The following is a 19,839-nucleotide window of genomic DNA, read 5'->3' on the forward strand; positions in this document are numbered from 1 at the left end:
CAGCTAGTTCTGGAGCACAAGTCTTCAGCACGATAGCCGGGATGTTGTTGGGGCCCATAGCCTTTGCTGTATCCAGTGCACTCAGCTGTTTCTTGATATCACATGGAGTGAATCGAATTGGCTGAAGACTGGCTTCTGTGATGGTGGGGACCTCAGGAGTAGGCCGATATGGATCATCCACTCGGCACTTCTGGCTGAAGATGGTTGCAAACGACTCAGCCTTGTCTTTTGCACCACCGTCATTGAGGATGGGGATATTCATGGAGCCTCCTCCTCCCGTTAGCTGTTTAATGGTCCACCACCATTCACGACAGGATGTGGCAGGACTGCAGAGCTTTGATCTGATCCATTGATTGTGGAATCGCTTAGCCCTGTCTATAGCATGCTGCTTCCACTTTTTAGCATGCATGTAGTCCTGTGTTGCAGCTTTTTCAGGTTGGCACCTCATTTTTAGGTATGCCTGGTGCTGCTTCCGGCATGCTCTTCTACACTCCTTATTGAAGCAGGGTTGGTCCCCTGGCTTGATGGTAATGGTAGAGTGAGGGATATGCCGGGCCATGAAGCACTATATGCCATGAATTTGTTTTGAAGTGACCTGACTGTTACGTCAGTAAACACAAGAGCTCATCTACACCAGCAGTGTCCCACAGACAGCTGTAAGGTGGATCACCAGCCAATATGTTTTTAGACACTGCTGGTTATCTTGGCCAGGTACCTGGGACAATTCCCTGCTTTTCTTCAAAAAGTGCTATGGGTCTTTAATGGCCTTGTGAACCACCAGAACAGGCAGATAGAATTTCTGTATCATATATCATCTGAAGCACTTTACCGTCAACAATGCAGCAGTACTTAATTACCGCACAGGAGCATCAACCTAAATGATGTTTTCATTCTCTAACCACAGTCAAGCCCAACTCTGTCTAACAATACACACACACACACACACACACACACACACACATACACACACACATATAACTGGATTACAATCAGGAGTGGGAATTCTATGGCCCATAATTTGCGATGGGATGGTGATCACCGCTGATCTAAAAAAAAATCTGCCAACAAAGATCTTGCGATCTCTGTGGCGAATACTTTAGCTTTCTTGACATTAATTTGATTGTAGAACTGTCTATAGGGGATCTCTAGTGTCCAGCAGTAGTGATGTCATCAAGCCGCCTTAAGTAGCCATTCACATTGAAGAATTCTCACAGACAACAACCCAAGAAATAAAAAGCAGCTATTATCGTTCACTTTTTAAAAAATTTACAGAAAGCAATATGAAGATTGGGACATACACATAGGGTTAAAGTAGAAGCTGAAATATCATAAACAAACTTCAAAATTTTTTAATTTTTAAAAATTATTTTAAAAGTCCAGTAATTTTTATCACAATGGAGAAATTTGACATTCCACAAATATAAAATTAGTTTTTCGGGGCCAGAATGGTTGTTCAGCAGTAGTTATTACTTAGAACACTGTTAAAAACCCATTGAACAAGGCTTAACTTTTTATAGGGTTTTTAACTGCGATATTAGAGCGGAAAAGGGGAAGTTTACGTCATTTCAAGTGATTTCAGTGATTGCCGGCTATGGGGAGTTCCACAGTGCAACCTATGGTGGAGCAGGGAATGACTGACCACAACTCCAGGATTTCTGCATTTATCTGTGCATACACTAAATCCTGAAGTTATGGTCAGTTTCAGTGGGGTAATAACGATGAATGCTGACAGTTTTGCTGCCATTACCACCGCAAAATCCGGGCCATTATGATCTGAATTCTTTCCCTTCCATAGCCCAGGATCACTGAAGCAAATTAAAGCATCCCACTGCCACCCCAGCAGAGATCAGCTGACTCAGCACCTTCCAGAATTGATAGCAGAGCCTTGACTTAACTTGGCCATCCTCGTGAGATCAATAAACTCTTCCTTCACTGTGTGGAAGTTCTTGGAGTGGTGGAAGTTGCACTGACTGCCTGTGCCACCTCTCTCCAGACAGCTTTCGCCACTATTGTATGGAGTTGCCTACCTTCAGTGCTCATCAAATGGTCCCTCTTGGCTCTCAGTTCTGATCAACAACTCCATAGACGCATCAGAAAATCTGCGGGTTCTTTCAGTTGCTGCTCTTTTTAACCATCTTGCTGAAAAGTGGTGTTGTCCTTTAACTGGCTACCAAAACTGTATTTCCCTCCCTCCCATCAGCGGTAAGCCAATGAAGAGGAGTTTTCTGGCCTCCAAATGTCCCTGCCTGTCTTATGAGGGGTCTGATAGCAAACTTTAGTAGCTTAGTGGCAGTTTCATATTGGCACGTGTTAGGACCCCCATCACAAACCCACCAACACGTGCAGAATCCAGGCTGTAATCACCATGTATTTCACACTTTACATAATTCATTTGCATGTGTAGTGTGTGGGTGGAAATGCAATGAGGATTATGCAGCAATATTGATTTTGGCTGCTTAACTAACTGACTTTGTTGACTTTGAACTGAATTTAATGGATGTGTGTGCAAATTATGAAATGAATGAGAACGAACAAACAACAAATCAATGGGAATGGGGTATTAGTTATTTGGTTATGGGACTGGAGTAGCAACCCAAAGGTCGTGAATTTCACTATATAAGACTCAGCTGTTGCTCAGTTAGTAGCACTCGCGGCTCTGAGTCAGAAGGTTGTGGGTTCATAGTCCCACTCCAAAGACTTGAGCACAAAAATCCAGGCTGACACTCTAGTGCAGTACTGAGGGAGTGCTGCACTGTCAGAGGTGCTGTATTTCGGATGAGACGTTAAACCGAGGCCCCGTCTGCTCTCTCAGGTGGGCGATAAAGATCCCATGGCACTATTTCGAAGAAGAGCAGGGGCGTTATCCCCATTGTCCTGGCCAATATTTATCCCTCAACCAATAGGCACTTTACAGCCTCCTGGACTCAACATTGAGTTCAACAATTTCAAACTATAACCCCTGCCCCCATTTTTCATGCTGTATGATTTTGCCATCCCCATTTGCAACATTTTATCTTTCCTGCCTCTTACATAAGCACAGTATGTTCCTTCAATTCCTTCCTCCCCTCCCCGCCCCCCGTCTCTGCACCTGCTTAATATCTGTTACATCTCCAGTTTTTTCCAGTTCTGATGAAGGGTCCCAGACCTGAAACGTTAACTCTGTTTCTCTCTCCACAGATGCTGCCTGGCCGGCTGAGTGTTTCCAGCATTTTCTGTTGTTATTTCACTAAAACACAGATTACCTGGTGATCATCACATTGCTGTTTGTTCGACCGTGCTGTGTGCAAATTAGCTGCCGCATTTCCTACATTACAATCAGATTGTCAGATTTATGTAAAAACCCTACGTTAATGTCCTTCAGGGAAGGGACTTGCCATTTCTATCCAGTCTGGCCTGCATGTGACTGTAATCATAAGAAGTAGGAGCAGGAGTAGGCCATACGGCCCCTCGGGCCTGCTCCGCCATTCAATAGGATCATGGCTGACCTGAATCTAGACTCACGTCCACTTCCCTGCCCTCTCCCCGTAACCCCTAATTCCCTTACCTGCTAGGAAAATGTCTATCTCCATTTTAAATTTATTTAATGTTGCAGCTTCCACAGCTCTCTGGGGTAGCAAATTCCATAGATTTACTACCCTCTGAGTGAAGAAGTTTCTCCTCATCTCAGTTTTGAAAGGGCAGCCCCTTATTCTAAGATTATGCCCCCTAGTTCTAGTCTCACCCATCAGTGGAAACATCCTCACCGCATCCACCCGATCAAGCCCCCTCACAATCTTATATGTTTCGATAAGATCGCCTCTCATTCTTCTGAACTCCAATGAGTAGAGTCCTAACCTACTCAACCTTTCCTCATACGTCAACCCCCTCATCTCTGGAATCAACCAAGTGAACCTTCTCTGAACCGCCTCGAGAGCAAGTATATCTTTTCTTAAATATGGAAACCAAAACTGCACGCAGTATTCCAGGTGTGGCCTCACCAATACCCTGTATAACTGCAGCAAGACTTCCCTGTTTTTATACTCCATCCCCCTTGCAATAAAAGCCAAGATTCCCTTGGCCTTCCTGATCACCTGCTGCACCTGCATACTAACTTTTTGTGTTTCATGCACCAGGACCCCCAGATCCCTTTGTTCTGTAGCACTTTGCAGTTTCTCTCCGTTTAGATAATAACTTGCTCTTTGATTTTCTCTGCCAAAGTGCATAACCTCACACTTTCCAACATTACATTGCATCTGCCAAATCTCTGCCCACTCACTTAGCCTGTCTATGTCCTTTTGCAGGTTTTTTATGTCCTCCTCACTCACTGCTTTCCCTCCCATCTTTGTATCGTCGGCAAACTTGGATATGGCCCCGATTTTCTGCCAGCCGTTGGGCGGCTTTTCAGGCGGCCGGGAGCCAAAAATCGCTGAAAAAGTGGGTCGCGACCCCCCCCCCCCGCCTGATTCCCTGCCCCGTCCGACTTTTGGACCGCCGTTTCTCCGCGACCCTCTTCTGTCCCGCCCGCCGCTGGCGGGACTGGCCGTCGGAACACAAATCACCAATTATTACCTTGTTTAAGTCTAACCACCCTAATGGCTGGTATGTAGATGGTTATGGTCACGGAAGGAGCGTTAACGCGGCCAGAAATCCTTCCACCACTTCATACAGTTCCCCAAAGGGAACAGTGTGAAGACACATACGATGACGACCTTGTTTAAGTAGATTTTGATGGGCCGTTGCGATTTTGGGGCTTTCCCCACGTGAAACACGCCTGCGGGGAACCCCGCTGATGAGACCTAGCGTGAAAACAGTTGGCTTGCTTGCTTGCAACTGCAGGTCAATCGGAGAAGCTGCGATTTAAAGGGACTGCACTTGTATGTTGAAGGACCTTGTTGTTGCAGGTTTGGGGCTACTTCTTCAAGGTTTAGGCACAGCTGTGGAAGGTTGGAGCCTCACACACTTCTCCAATGTGATCTCCTGGGAAGCCCCTCTCGCCACCCTCACTCAGCGCTTCCTCAGCGGAGGCATCTACGAGAAGGATGGGACGCCTTTTTTTCCTTCCCTTATTGCCATTAGAGGATCTCCAGCAGCAGAGGCGGCAGCAGCAGAACCAGGAACAGCAGGATGAGCACCAGGAGCACCAGGCTGCTGCTCACTCACCTGAAGCTGCACAGGCCAGAAGGGGCCAGCGCTTGGAAGTGGCTTGAGAGCACCATGCTGCGCTTTAGGGGGCCATGGGGACCCGTTTCTGCACTGGCAGTCCTACTCAGAAGGACTTCCATGAAGATTTGGTTTCTCTGTTCAACAGATGGCCAACGCTCCTCAAGAGATGTCATTCCCTTATGAGCACTCACCATGTTTTCCGTACCCTGGCGAGTTATCTCCTCCATGGAGGTTGCCAACCTTTCCATGGTGATGCATTCATGCGCCAATGACTCCACAAATGCGCTGCTCATGGTCGCTATAGACTCCTCCATTCGCTCCACACTCGCAGCGACCCTGGAGACAAAACCTGCCAGAGGCTCCTGCATCTGTGCATGGAGATCCATCACCTCTTCTCTTGCGGATGGACCCAGAGGCAGAAGGTCGACATGCAGCGCAGCTGAGCTGAGCTGGCAGAGTCCTGCGCCCTCTGACGAGGACTCTCCACTGCTGTCCCTGTCTCCAGAATCTGCTGAGGCTCACTTGTGAGCTGTGAAACACCAGGTGACAACACTACTCTATGTCCCGAAGGCCCCCCCGAGGTGTGAGTGTCTGCGCTGGTACTGGGTGCGCTTACTTCTGCTGATGCTGCGCCCTCAGAGGTTGGAGCTTCCTCTGAGGAGTCTGGCTGCACAGCCTCTTCCTCCTCCACTGTGAGGACGGGGGCTCTGGATGGTACCGTGGGGGAGTAAAGGAAGGAGTTAGAGATGTAATGCCAAGGTTCTTCTGGTGACTCCCAGCGAGTTGGCATCTGCTGACACCTGCATCCATGCAGCATTGGTCTCAGTGGGAGGCCTCTTCCTCCCTGACCTAGGGAAGAGGACCTCCCTGTGGGCCCTAACCCCATCCAATAATGCCTGCAGTGAAGTCTCGTCGAATTTGAAGGCAGCTCGGGGTCTGGCACTGGCCACAGCTGCTGCAGGCTCCTCTGCCATCCTGTATGGTTCGTTTGGAAGCCTCCAGAGGATGCAGTGCTTGCTATGGACCTTGAAAGCACCACGAATGATGACATCATACTGTGGGGCTTTCTGACTAGAAATGGGCAATTAGCAAGGCTGCCCACATGCTGGGAATTAATTGGCCACTTGAGGGAAAATTATGTGGAGCTGGCTGACATTTTTTTGTGTGTCAGAAACCCCACATTCGGTGAAACCCGACCATTTCCCACACAAGCCAAAAATCGGACCCTATGTGTTGACTGTTAGTGCTTTCCGGAAACATTTGGCTTTGTCCCATTGAAGTGTTAATCAGTCTGCTTACCAAAAGATCGTAGTTGCACATGTAGGGGCAAGTGCAAAGGACACTCTGTCCAGCTCACGTCACAAGGGGATACTATTGTTACACCATTGGGTTATGCTATTTCTATAATTAGATATTGAGCAGTATGGTTAAACTCCTGAATGTAAGAGAAGCAGGGTCTGCTTACGGAAGTGGCCATTGCTGCAGAACCCAAGAAAATATCTAAGGCAGGCCAGAAATTTGTAATGCCGGTTTAATGGTGGGTAAGGACAGTCTGTCTTTGGTGCCATCTGATCTCTCTGGCATCATTTACTGCATGAAATCTGTGGTGGTGGGGGGGTGGGGGGAGGTGGTCCAACAGACTGAATATAAGTGCTGTGATGTCTCAAGGAATCCCCATAATGGCCATATAGTAATCTGGGATGTTATGATTAAGGTTCTCCACCAGGTGGTGCTGTAGCCAATGCTGCTGCTAAGGTCAGAGGTTTGCTTCCTGTCAAGGCCAGCAAAGGTGAAATGCCAGGATGCAGGCATGATGTTTGTTACTCTGTTTGTTAATAAAATACTCGTGCTAATTCTACAATATCGCCTCTTCGAGTCCTTGTCTCACTACATGGATTTATCACATTTGGCGACGAGGCAACTAAAGGACCCTGCATAAAGACGAAAAGTCTGCCAGGACGTTTAAACAACAAAATTACGAGCTACGGTTAGCTACCAGCTGGAAGAGAGCATGGCTGCCACGGTAGGAACGGTTTCCACTTTTGATAGTCAAGCACAAACCTGGGAGGAATACTGTGAAGTGTTGGTTATTTTTTCGAAGCAAATGAAATAAATGATGCCGGAAAAAGGAAAGCCATTCTGCTTAGTTCAGTGGGAAGCCAAACCTACAGTTTGATGAAGAATCTGCTCGGTCCTGAAAAGCCTGGAGACAAATCATTTGTTGAATTAGCGGCTTTGCTAAAAGAACATTTCAACCCTAAGCCTAGTGAGATTGTACAGCGGTTCAAGTTTAATTCAAGGAACAGGAAAGAGGAAGAGAGCATACTGGACTATGTAGCGGTGTTGCGTAAATTAGCACAAGATTGCAATTATGGGAACAACCTGAAGGAAATGCTGCAAGATAGGCTAGTTGACGGAATTATGGACGACCGAATGCAGCATAGATTATTATCCGAGACTGGGCTTACTCATGAAAAAGCATTGGAACTTGCTCAAGCCATAGAGACAGCGAACTGAGATGTAAAAGAAATACAGGGTTCAGACAGAGCTAATGCTACGCAAGTTGCAGGTCAGGTTGTTGTGCACAAGTTGAACATGCATCAGAAACCACAACGTGAGCATGTGAAGGCATGTTATAGATGCAAGGGCGATCACCTGGCGAGTGAATGCCGGTTTCTGGAGGAAAAGTGCTACAAGTGTGGGAAACAAGGACACATAAAACGAGCTTGCAGGGCGAAATCACCTGTGGAGGAATGCAAACCAAAAGGGGGAGAACAGCAAAACCAAGGGAGAGAAGTGAAAAAACATGGAGCACACCACATCAGCGGGGAAGCTGAGGATGAAGAGGACACGTTCATAATGTATAGCATGTTAGAGAACATTCCAAAAGTGGCTCCTATCACATTGCAACTGACAGTAAATGACCCTAACGCGAACTTCCTAGGAGTAAGTGCACTTTCCTGGGGAATGAGGCAGTGTTCCTGGGACACAGAGTGGACGCCACCAGGCTCCATCCACTCAAGGAGAAGGTACAAGCACTGGAGGACGCCCCTGCTCCTACAAATGTGGCTGAGTTAAAAGCTTACCTGGGACTGCTGAACTATTATAACAGGTTTTTACCAAACTTGTCAACTGTGTTAGCACCTCTTCACAAACTACTGCGCAAGGAGACACAGTGGCAGTGGGGAGAGGAGCAGGGGGTTTCATTTGAACAGTCCAAGAAACTGATGCTGTCGTCGAATGTGCTGGTTCACTACAATGCAGAGAAAGACATCATTCTCTCTTGTGACGCTTCACCTTATGGGGTGGGGGCAGTTCTTTCACACTGCATGGAAGATGGAACTGAAAGACCAATAGGGTTTATGTCCCGAACTCTAACACCAGCGGAAAAAAACTATTCCCAGTTGGACAAAGAGGGGTTAGCAGTAATGTTTGGGTTACAGAGGTTCCACAAGTACATATATGGCAGGAAGTTCACCATATGCACCGATCATAAACCTCTTCTCTCTCTTTTCAATGAAATAAAAGCAGTTCCACAGATGGTGTCACCCCGGATCCAGAGGTGGGCAGTGACGTTGAGGGCATATGAGTATGTCATCGTCTACAAGGTGGGCAAGTACCATGGGAACGCAGATGCCTTGAGCCGTCTTCCACTGCCAGGCACACCTATCCATGCAGCTCCAGAGGACAGAGTTTTGATGTTGGAGGACACTGACATGGCACTTGTGACTGCAGAGCAAGTAAGAACATGGACAGGTAAAGATCCAGTACTGTCTAGAGTTCAAGAATATGTGGTGAGGGGATGGCCACAGCATCCGGAAGGGGCTGACTTCACACCCTACAGTGTCAGGAAAACAGAGCTGAGTGTGCAGGATGGCTGCGTGTTGTGGGGAGCACGAGTGATTATTCCACAGCCAGCACGACAGTCTATCCTAGAGCAACTACATCAGTGTCATCCTGGGGTCTCATGTATGAAAGCCTTGGCTAGGAGTTACTTGTGGTGGCCAAAGCTAGATGAGGAGATAGAAAATCTAGTCAAGGCATGCAGCATTTGTCAGGAACACCAGAAGGCACCAGAAGCGGCTCCTCTCCACCCCTGGGAGTGGCCGGATAAACCATGGAGAAGGTTGCACTTAGATTATGCGGGTCCATTCATGGGGAAGATGTTCCTCATAATCATTGATGCACATTCCAAATGGATAGATGTTTATCCTGTAAATTCTGCTTCCGCCACTACTACTATAGACTGCCTGCGTCGGAGCTTCAGTAATCAAGGGCTTCCGGAGATCGTGGTGAGTGACAATGCCACTTGTTTTGTGAGTACAGAGACAAAAGAGTTCTTGAGAAAAAATGGCATAGTGCAGGTGACCTCGGCTCCATATCATCCGTCCTCGAATGGACTTGCGGAGAGAGCCGTACAAACATTTAAGGAGATGATGAAAAAAAGTGCAGAAGGGAGTTTAGCAGCCAAAGTGTCATGGGTTCTGTTCAGCTACAGAATAACACCTCAATCCACCACAGGACTCTCTCCTGCTGAGATGTTATTAGGTCGTAGACTACGCTCCACTCTTGACCTTGTCCACCCAGACCTAAAAAGGAAAATGGGAAACAGACAAAACAAACAAAAAGAGAACCATGACAAAAGAACAAAGAGCCAAAGTTTTGGAGAAGGAGATGCAGTCCTTACCAGGAATTTCAGTTATGGACCAAAGTGGATTCCTGGCTTCATAGACTCAATGACAGGTCCAGTATCATACAAGGTCATGTTGGGAGATGGTAGGTAGTACGCAGACATGTAGATCAGATACTTCCCAGACAAGGGGAAATTGAAATGAAGGTTCCAGATACAGTGACTGAAGACAGGGTTGCCCCCAGTTATCCAAGTGCATCTGTGGTGCCACCACCAGGGACAGAGCCAATTCCACAGGAACCTATTCATCAAGAGGAAACCATCATTGCAGAGTCAGATACTCTGAGCACTGCTCAGGAGCAGCTGGTGGCTTCACCACAAACAAGCAGGGACTTTACTGTTAGACGTTCACAAAGGGCTCGCAAGCCACCAGAGAGATTGATACTGAACTGTTAGATTCATCAAGTATGGAACATGATGAATGGAGACTCCTTATGTGACCCTCAGGAATGGTTGTTTGTTAAGAAATTCATACTGAAATCTTAAGGGGGGAGGGATATAGTAATCTGGGATGTTATGATTAAGTTTATCCACCAGGTGGTGCTGTAGCCAATGCTGCTGCTAAGGTCAGAGGTTTGCTTCCTGTTAAGGTCAGAGGTTTGCTTCCTGTCAAGGCCAGCAAAGGTGAAATGCCAGGATGCAGGTATGATGTTTGTTACTCTGTTTGTTAATAAAGTACTCATGCTAATTCTACGACATCGCCTCTTCGAGTCCTTGTCTCACTACATGGATTTATCACAGGCCACTGATAAGTTCTTTTGTAGATTTCGGTCTTAACCTCAGAACACACTGCATCATCTGCTTCTGCACTCGATTACTCCAAAAATGCTTCAATTACTGATTTGGGATGTCTTCAGCACTTACCGAACAGTGTATCCCCAGAAACAAACTATTCTTTTTCCATCCACATGAATTTTCCTGCAGGATTTAAAATTGCCTGTGCAGATTTTCTTGCTCCCCCACCTCTGCCCCAGCACTGCTCCCATCCAGCCCCAGGACTGCCTGGATTTCCTGTCTATGGACCAGGGGCCCCTGGCACAGGTCCCTCCCCGTCCCACCGGCCGGGCTAACGCTGACCGAAGAGACAGGAATAGGAGGCACTGCTGCAGACACACACTTGTCTGTTTCAGGTCTGAGCTTCATATCCCCATTTTAAATGCTGGCGAAAATGTGGGTGGTGGGTCCCTTTTCCGATCCATTTTGCCCTATGTGCGCCAATTTCTGGATCGTAATAGAAACATAAATTGGATGATTGTTTAGTTTTCCATATCCTGGCATTCTCAGTTGCTCTGCATTGGCTCAGCAACCACCTGTTGTACTATATACAACAGGTAACAGAACAAAACAATTCACAATAATTAGATATTATAATTTATTCCGTGACCCTTTTTCTTCTAAACCACAAATGTATGTTCAATACAAATGATTGGCTACAATTAAAACAATAAAAAGCCTAACGGCACAGTACATTCCTGCTGATGTTATATTTTATGTGCTGATATGCTCACCTCACATGATTTCTAATCGTCTTACTTTAAAAAAAATTGGGCTAGAAATTCGGTGCCTTAGCGCCTCCCGTTATTGCCTCTGGGGGGGCGATAACGGACGCTAAGGTCTTACCGCCCGGGCACGGCAATGTTACCGCCGCCCGCGAAATTCACCTGCCGGTTTGCGGCGGCAGTAACCCCTATCGCCACGCCCGCCTGCAGCCGGAGATCGTGACATCATCCGGCCGCGCTTCACCTCGGTAGCATCCCGGACCAGAAATTCATTTCTGCCCCCTGAAGCAGCACCGGGCGAAAACGACGCCAGCTTCAGGGGATGTGCATCTGGCGACCGGCCGCTTCGGGGCCGATGATTAAAGGCAAGGTGGCCAAGGTAAAAAAAAATTAAAACGTACCTTTTTTGATCCGTTTTTTTTCGCGGGTTCCTGCCCGCGATCGATCACGCGGGTTCGCCGCTCCCTTGGTACTCCAGGTAGATGTCCTTTCTTTTGCAGAGCCTGCAGCGATGGCCCTTCCCTTTAAGGGAGGGAAGAAGCCTTCCAACGTGGCAGCGCTGCACGGCCCAGTGTGCAGCGCTGTTGAAGTCTCCGCCCCGCCTGCTGCCGATCGCGCTCCAAGAGGGCAGTGGAGTGCTTGATTTAGCGCTGCACCTCCCTCTTGGAGCAAGAAAACCAAATTTTTTAAAAGTTAGAAAAACATAGTGCCTAGCGCTAATTTTCCAAACTTTTAAACGTTATCGCCCCAAACCCAATTTCACCCATTATGTTTTGACTGTAGTGTTTTCCTTATTTCCCTCCACTTCACACCCTTCATCATGTTCTATGAGGATAGACAAACAAGGCATATAGATTCTGACACTACTATATATACTAGCTGAGCTATTGGAAAGTACCAATACCTCAATGAACGTAACTTGTTCCCTGAGGAGAGGCATCCTACCCAGTGACTCAGGCAAAACCCATACATGATAGATGATTCTCATCATCCACTGTGGCCTATGACCTGACCGTTATGTCACTAGACTTCACTAATGAAGTTAAATACCATGTATGAAATGATGTATGTTGTGAAGTTGACTATTTTACACTGGATATTTAGTCAAACAAAAGAACATATGGCATTAATATATCAAAATAATATGAAAATGATATTTTAGTTATCATTGACTAAATTAAATTAAAAGGAAAATAATTCAGTTGTGGATTTTACCATTCCAGAAAAGTAGATAAATATATCATAGATTGACATGATGTATTGCTGGTTATTCTCAAATGAAGCTGTGGTATTTTTCACTGAGTAATTTATGTGACAATTTCACATAAGCTGCCACTTAATGATTATCTTCAGTCTGATGCACATGATTAGCAATTTATAAAATTATGATCAATTGAAAACTGAATATTCACTTCATTAGTCAAATCGCATGGATGCTGCTTGTTTAAATTGAACATCACAAAGAAAAATAACTTTGGATAGCATATTCTGCCTTGAAGTTGTACAATGTGCTTCATATCCGATTTAATGTTAATATATTTAGATGGTCACTGATGCAGGTACAAAAATAGTTAAGAGTACTAAAATAAAAGGAAAAAGCATTTAATGGACACCAATAAACCACATTTGGCTGCTGTACAGTTTAACAAGTCATGTCATTTTGATAAATGGAAGTCCTTTTTGTGCACAAAATAGTACTGGGGCCATTTGGGACATGGTAGGATAATAGTTGAACCACTTTCCTTTCCGAGAAAATGTATGGTCAGCATAATTGATGCAGCCAAATCTTTTCTGATGCACCATTCAGTATAAGTATGTGATACGAACTGAAGTCTAGAAATTTCTGATGCTAATATTATCAAACTTACATTTAGGCCAGATGTTTCCAGGGTCCATGCGGGCGTGATTGGAGGCGGGTCGGGTGGGAAAGTTCAAATTTCTTGTAGCAGGTCAGGAATCCGCCACCATCCCGCCCCCCACACGCCTTTCCCTTGGGCGTGTCTGTCAGTGCGGCAGCGACCCAACCGGCAGAGGTGGGTGACCCAATTTAAAGGATTATTAGCTTGTTGTTAGACCCTTAAGAGTCTTTTTAACCTTACCTTTCCAATTCACTGGATGGCTACGGGACTCATGTTGCTTGGGGACCAATTTTGTCACCCTGAGGCAGGAGTTGAGTGGCCATTGCTCCAGCTGATTAGTTGACAGCATCAAATGTACTATAAAAGCTCCCACCTGACAGCTGATCACTTTCCTCAGGCAGAAGCTGTTGCTCACTGCATTGACAGCCCAAATTGAGCTTGCTGCAGGCTGCAAGTCTTTCCAGCAAAGTCTCCATCCAGTGTCACCTCATTGGAAGAACTCTCTCATCATTGACAGATTGCTTCTGTCATCTCTACTTGACCTGCCATCTATTCCATCAGCATGGTTGCCATTCATACTGTCTCACCTTGGTCCTCAGAATTGGACCACAATGAGCCCCAACACCAGCAGCACCAGGCACACCAGCAGCGCCAACAACAACACCACCAACCTTCTCCTCAACGCCCTGATGCTGCACAGAATAAAGGGCATCAGCGGAGGGGTGCAGCACGCCAGAGGCGATACCCCCACCCCCAACACAGGGTATACAGGCAGAGGATGAACTTCCTCACCGTGACTGAGCAGCAGTGCCAAAGGAGGACCTTTGCGCCAGGTCATCGCAGACATTTGCACATCGCTGGAGCAAGACCTGCAGCCCAGAGGACCTGGTGGACATTCCTTACCTGTGGCTGTCAAAGTCACCAGCACCCTCAACTTCTTCACCTCAGGCTCCGTCCAGGGATTTGCAGCAGACATTTGCAGCATCTCACAGTCGGCCGCCCACAGATGAATCATACAGGTCACCAATGCCGTTTGACAAGTCAGCCAATTATATCAACTTTGCCACTGATGAAACATAGAAACATAGAAGATAGGAGCAGGAGTAGGCCATTCGGCCCTTCGAGCCTGCTCCGCCATTCAACGAGATCATGGCTGATCATCCAAACCCTAGCACCCGGTCCCTACACCGACAGCCATCCCACCCAAGCCCTATCCCTGTAACCCCGCGTATTTAATCCCCCCTAACACTAAGGGTCAATTTTTTTTTTTTTTATCATGGCCAATCAACCTAACCCGCACATCTTTGGGCTGTGGGAGGAAACCGGAGCACCCGGAGGAAACCCACGCAAACACGGGGAGAATGTGCAAACTCCACACAGACAGTCACCCGAGGCCGGATTTGAACCCGGGTCCCTGGCGCTGTGAGGCAACAGTGCTAACCACTATGCCACCGTGCTGCCAGTATTACTGAGCAGCCGCTCAGCTTTGCCACTCTGGCTGGCTTCCCATGGGTGCAGGGCGTTATCGACTGCACACAGGTGGCCATCAGGGCACCCCAGTATAACCCAGGAGTCTCTGTCAACTGCAAGGGCTTCCACTCCCCCAATGTGCAGATTGTCTGCAACCATAGGAAGATCATCATGCATGTGTGCGCAAAATTCCCTGGCAGCTGTCATGACTCTTTTGTCCTTCGCCAGTCCACCCTCCCTCAGCTCTTCGCTCCTCCAAACAGACTTTCCAGCTGACTGCTTGGAGACAAGGGCTATCCACTGAAGACGTGGCTCATATCGCCCTTGAGGAGGCCAAGTACTGAGGCCGAGGAGAGATATAATGAAAGCCACATCTCCACCAGATGTGTCATAGAGCAGACAATAGGCATGCTGAAAATGCGATTCAGATGCCTTAACAGATCCGGAGGAGCCCCTCAGTATGCACCAGCCAGGGTCTCCAGAATCATCGTGGTCTGGTGCGCCCTGCACAACATGGCACAGCAGCAAGGAATAGTGCTGCATGAGGAGCAAGGCACTGAACGCACAGCCTCTTCAGAGCAGGAGGAACAGGAGGAGAAGCATCAGCTGGAAGACGAGGAGGAGCAGGAGCTGGAGGAACCTGAGGCCCAGATCCCACCAGCACCCGAGCACATTACTGCCCGGGAGGCCAGGGATGGCCTCATCATGGCCAGATCTACTTAACTTTACACAGTACAACCACTCCACAGCCACACCATAAAGCATCCCTACAATGACCAAGCCATTCCTTTCACAGTCACCACCATTGCTCTGACCCTTCACTCCAACTAACTAAGCCACTTCTAAAGGTGCACACAAATTTGTCCAAGACCGGAAAGTTTTGAAAATAAGGACATTTATGGTTCACATGACATTAACTGAAAATTCACATTAACATTGAATAAAACACCCAAGTGGCTAACCTTGTGACTCTACTTGTGTGGCATCTTTCTCTTCCGCGTGCTTCTACATGGTGCTACCCCTGTGGCTTCAGCAGAGGTAGAGGCAGCCTGCTCACTTCCCTGCTGCGACTGCTTAGACACTTTTGGCAGTTGTCCTCTGGGTTTTGGAGCCTGTGATGTCCCCGCCAAGGTCTGCTCCTCCTGCGACAGTGCAGGGGCAGACTCGGCCATCGCTGTCCAGGGAGGCATCTGGGGCTCTGAATGAGGGAGTGGCAATGGGGTAGAAGTGTGAATGCTTTGAGAGGGGCCCCCACTTCCATGTCCCCTCTCACCATCATCCCTCTCATGGGCCACCCACACTTCCCTGCTAGCAAGAAGATGGAGAGCACCTTGCTGCACATCAGTGGGGCCATGAGGACCCATGTCTACACTGACACCCTTTCTAGACAGGAAGTCTACGAGCCTCTGTATCTATTCTCCATAGATAACCATCTATTCTCCATAGAGACCATGTACTCCCCTGAGTAGGCGCAATAGCTGCTCCATGTAGGTGGCCATCTTATCCATGGAGGCGCCTACAGTCGCCATCACCTGCGACACGGTGGTGCTCATGTTGGAGATGGACTCCTCCATTCTCTGAACATTTACAGACATCGCAGTCACAAAACCTGTCAAAGCCTCCTGTACCTCCAGGATCACCCTCTTTCTGGATGGCCCCCGAGGCTCAGCGACTGTATGCAGCTGAGCAGAGCTGGGAGAGTCCTTCGCCCTCCGACGAGGAGTCTCCAATGCTGTCTTGTCTCTACCATCTGCTCTTGCTCGGTTGTGATTTGTGACACACCAGGTGACAACACTACTCTATGTCACGTGGGACCCACCAAGGTGTGCGTCTCTGCGCTGGTGCTGGGTGCGCTTGGGTCTGCTGACAGTGCACCCTCAGAGGCTGGAGGCTCCTATGAGGAGTCGTCTTCCTCTTGCTCCTGGACAGTGAGGGGGACTCTTGATGGACCTGTGGAAGAGTAAAGAGATGAGTTAGATATGCCATTTGTAGATTGGGTACAGATACCATTAAGTACATGATGACCATTCAATGGCTGTTGATGTCAGTCCCCATATGAGTGACTGATGTATACCATGTAGCTGTATGATATGTAATTCTGTCACCAGGTTGCTGAGGTCCCCCTCTCTCCGTGTCCCAACAGCTTTAATGCAGCCTCCTCTGCTGTTGTTAGCATTGCCAGTGATGGCGTTCCCCCACCAGTTCTCCCCCTCTCCCTCTTATTGTGAACTCTCTTCTCCTGCAAGGTGGGAAAAAGAGAAGGTTGAGTGAGAGTGATGAAATGAGTGTAAGGAATGGATCAGTTACATCTGTAGAGGATGGCTATGATGGAGTGGTGTGGCAATTCCAAGCGGCCTACTTATGTGCTGTTAGTTGGTATGATTGCATTATGATGAGGGTGAGTGTGAGGGATGGTTAGTCATATGGGGATGTGATAGACAGAGAGGGATGGGTGGAGGTGCAAGGTATGTTGGTGTAAGGATGTGCAGGTGTAAGGTTAGGAAGGCAGAGTGATGGGGATGTGATGAGAGGCACAGCAGGATGAAGGGGAGTGTGGCTTTGTACTCACCTTTCCTGATCTAACAAGATCATTCGCATTCGCAACAAAATAGATGAATTAATAGCGCAGATAGAAATTAACATGTTTGATCTAATAGCCAAAATGGAGATGTGGTCGCAAAGTGGCCAAGTTTGGAAACTAAATATTCCAGGATACTTAACTTTTAGAAGAGATAGGCAAAATGGAAAAGGAGGAGGGGCAGCCCTGATAATAAAGGATGGGATAAAGACAGGAGAGAGAAAGACTCTTAGCTCCGAAAATCAAGATGTAGAATCAGTTTGGGTGGAGCTAAGAAACAGCAAGGGGCAGAAAACATTGGTGGGAGTTGTTTATAGGCCCCGAAACATTAGTTGTAATGTAGGGCAGAGTATGAATCAGGAAATTAGAGGCGCATGTAACAAGGGTAATACAGTAATCATGGGGGACTTTAATCTACATATAGACTGGGCAAACCAAATTTGCAGTAATAGTGTGGAGGACGAATTCATGGAATGTATACAAGATAGTTTTCTAGATCAGCATGTTGAGGAACCAACTAGGGAACAGGCTATTGTAGATCTAGTAATGTGCAATGAGGAAGTGTTAATTAATAACCTTGTAGTAAAGAGGCCTTTAGGGAAGAGTGACCATAATATGATAGAATTTTATATTGAGTTTGAAAATAATTTGCTTAAATCTGAAACTAGGGTCTTCAATCTAAACAAAGCAAACTACGTAGGTATGAGAGGTGAGTTGGCTAAGGTAGATTGGGAAACTACATTAAAAGTTATGATGGTAGACAAGCAATGGGTAGCATTTAAAGAATTAATACATAATTTACAACAAACATACATTCCTTTAAGGCACAAAAACCCCACAGGAAAAGTGGTCCAACCGTGGCTAACAAGCGAAGTTAAAGATAGTATTAGATCAAAGGAAGAGGCTTATAATGTTGCCAAAAATAGTAGTAAGCCTGAGGATTGGGAGGATTTTAGAATTCAGCAAAGGAGGACCAATAAATTGATAAAGGGAAAATAGAATATGAGAGTAAACTAGTGAAAAACATAAAAACAGACTGTAAAAGCTTCTATAGGTATGTAAAAAAGAAAAGATTAGCGAAAGTAAATGTGGGTCCCTTACAGGTTGAAATAGGACAAGTTATAATGGGGAATAAGGAACTGGCTGAGAAATTAAACAAATACTTTGTGTCTGTCTTCACGGAAGAAGATGCAAAAAACTTCCTGGAAATAGTGGAGAACCAAGGCTCTAGCGAGAATGAGGAACTGAAAGAAATGAGTATTAGTAAATAAATAGTACTAGAGGAATTAATGGGACAGAAAGCCAATAAATCCCCTGGACCTGATGGCCTACATCCTAGGGTTTTGAAAGAGGTGGCTATAGAGATAGTGGATGCACTGGTTGTCATTTTCCAAACTTCCATAGATTCTAGAACGGTTCCCGCAGATTGGAAGGTAGCAAATGTAACCCCACTATTTAAAAAAGGAGTTGAGAGAAAACAGGGTACTACAGACCAGCTAGCCTGACATCACTAGTAGGGAAAATGCTAGAATCTATTATTAAGGACGTGGTAATAGGGAACTCAGAGAATAATACTGTGATTGGGCAGAGTCAACACGGATTTATGAAAGGGAAATCGTGTTTGACAAATCTATTAGAGTGTTTTGCAGTTGTAACTAGCAGAATAGATAAGGGGGAACCAGTGGATGTTGTAATGTATATACCTTTAAGGGGGGAACTATCTTTTACAGCTCATGTATACTGCAGTACCGGCAGTGACCACACCTGTATATAGCACTGAGTAGTAATCTGTACAGATCAGTTCCAGTGTGAGCCACGTTGAGTAAACACCTGTTGTACCGTTCTCCTGCAGTCTGTGTCTTATTATACACAGACACAACAGATGTGGTATATTTGGATTTTCAGAAGGCATTTGTATGCAAGACCTCATCAAACTGCAGAGATTGTCACTGTTTGACAGCTTCACAGAACTGTCAAATGATGACAATTCATCTGTCAAAAAATTTTGACAGATGAAACGTCATACGTTGATGTGCTCTGCAACCAGCTTTCCCTTGATTGGCCTGCTAAGCCCGCTGGGCAGGCTTAACAAGATCACCGCCTTAGTGCCAAAACCCCACCCATAAAAACCTGAAATTACAGCAGGAGATCGGGAGAATCCTTGGGAAAATTCTACCCTGAGCTGTTAAATTAAGGCTCTGTCTGCCTGCTCAGACAAATGTAAAGCACTATTTAAAGAAGAGTGGAGAGATCTCCTGGTCAACATTCCTCCCTCAAACTAATATCAGCAAAACAGGTTATTTGGTCATTCATTGATTTGCTGTTTGGATCTTCTTGCTGTGCAAAAATTGACTACTATCTCTGCCTACATAACAACAGTAACTGCACTTCAAAAGTAATTCATTAGCTGCAAAGTGTTTTGAGATGTCCTGAGGATGCGATAAGCTGCTATATAAGTGCAAGCTTGTTCTTACTGGTTTGCAGTCCTATAAAAGGAGATTCCAATTTGGGGTAGGATTTAATATCTTTTCAAAACCTCAGTGGTGTCCCTCCAATGGCTTAGTGTATAAATATGCTACATGATGTGGCATTGAGCCACGC

The sequence above is a fragment of the Somniosus microcephalus genome, chromosome 15 (genome assembly GCF_052327205.1).
Source record: "Somniosus microcephalus isolate GS21.2 chromosome 15, FLI_Smic_1.0, whole genome shotgun sequence".
NCBI classification, from domain to species: Eukaryota; Metazoa; Chordata; class Chondrichthyes; order Squaliformes; family Somniosidae; genus Somniosus; species Somniosus microcephalus.